Source organism: Etheostoma cragini, chromosome 4 (assembly GCF_013103735.1).
Source record: "Etheostoma cragini isolate CJK2018 chromosome 4, CSU_Ecrag_1.0, whole genome shotgun sequence".
In the NCBI taxonomy this organism is placed as follows: domain Eukaryota; kingdom Metazoa; phylum Chordata; class Actinopteri; order Perciformes; family Percidae; genus Etheostoma; species Etheostoma cragini.
This window is the reverse complement of record NC_048410.1, coordinates 7730836-7732835: the sequence shown is the minus strand read 5'-3', so window position 1 is coordinate 7732835 and position 2000 is coordinate 7730836.

Here is a 2000-nt window from a genome sequence, read left to right as displayed (position 1 = left end):
GAGGCAGTTCTGAAGGCAAAAGGGGGTCCAACCCGTTACTAGCATGGGGTACCTAATAAAGTGGCCGCTGAGTGTATACATACATGTATATACATGTGTCAACCATTGTGTTGATTGCTCATATATAACCACAGAGCGCCCAGCGTATTTAGTAGTCATCAAACATATTACAGGAGTCATTTTCAGTAAGCCTGCAGGCGTCTGGGAACATTACCATTGGGAAGATTAGGTGGCAGCAGTTTCCTAAGATGGGCGATGATGAGGAGACCAATTAGGATGAAACAACACATGGCCTTCCCTCAGTGGAAAAAGATAACACTGGAGGAAATTTACTGGTGTAATTAGCCATGTTTACTGTCCAAGCTATTACCACTAATCTGTGATGCTTGAAAACAAGCCGTTAATGGTAACGGCCCCTTGCCTCGTTCAGTATAGTCTATAACACTAGTGTCATGTTAGTACATGGGAGTAGAAATCGATAATGAAAATGAAAAAAATTGACTGTCACTTATTCAGTCCATTGTTTGACAGTTTGGCAGGTTCTAATTATATATAAGATTACTAATTATAAGTAAACCACCAATTAAATAAATATATGAGCAGCACAATGTACTAAGGTATCAAAAGTAAAAGTAATGATTCTGCAGTAGAATGTCCGCCCTGTGAGTGATATATTATCTATGGGTCACATCGTAAGATTGTATTGTTTAAGTACTGACGCATCACTGTGCACATCGCATTTTACTGTTGTAGCTGCTTGAGGTGGAGCTAGATTTAACTACTTAAATTATAAACAATTGGGTAGTTTAGTCCAGGGCTTCCCAACCTGGGGTTGCAAGGTAAAAGTCAGGTGTCATGTGATGATTAATAGAAGAGAAGAGAATAAAAAACAAAGTTCCGATACACAAATCTGGATTGACTTTTAGGACGTTTCTCATTCCCTTACCCATGTGAGGAGTTCAGCAGCGTCTCTTGCTCTGGTTTGACAGGGCTTGCTGGTTTCATTGATGCTGGATTGTCATCAGGTAGTGATTTTGAGTTTTGCCGGATGGGTGGTGATTTTTTTGTCTGCTCTGTAATCCACAGTTGAATTTTCCTAGTGCAGTATATTGACAACAAGAGTTTTGTTAAGAGGGTTTTGATGTAATGGGATCTCAGAAAATAAAAACGGGATCAATTTTCATCAAATTAAGCGGTTTCCTGTTACTCTTAACGGACTTGATTAGGAGACATGAAGTGCTGAAGAGGTCTACTCTGTTCAGGAGTAGCATGAATGTTGATGGAAGTACTTTCAAAGAACAAAGTAATAGAGTATAGTTATGCTCACTTTAAAGGTCAAAGATTATAGAAAAGCTGAAATGAATGCTGATTTTTTGAGCATATACATGGTGACTTGACTCCAGATAAACAGGAAGACAAGGTGGCAGAGGACAGCCAGACCTTTACTGGGGCCACTGACATCGGTGGGTTGCCAGTTGAGGTCCAGAAAGGGTCAAAGATGGTTTGATGCCCCGTCCCCACGATTTAATTTATGTAAGATACAAAGAAGTCATACAAAGGAGTCGCCACCAAAAACAAGAACCCAGTGTGTACCAGAACTATAAAACCGTGAGGAGTTTCTCAGAGACATGAGTGCTTGCCAGTCATCACTAATGAAGGGAATCCTAGATTCACTCTCTCATCCAGAGAACTAAGACAGTCACCTACATGGTGCTATTTTGCAAGCCAGTAGCCTCTTCTACCCATTATAAATCACAATACAGAAGCCCGCTCTATGTCCTACAAATGAAGGCTGCACGGCCTGAGTTAATATTGATGGAGGCAATTATGGCAAAGCTGAAATGCAAAATTAGCATGTTAATGGGTTATTATCACACAATTAAGTACATTGGTCCCAAAAGACTTTCTTACTATCCTGTGGCATGATGGGAACTTTCCCATGTGTTGAAGATGGAAAGGAACAATATATAATGCTTGACAACTGATTAATTAGAAGAAAA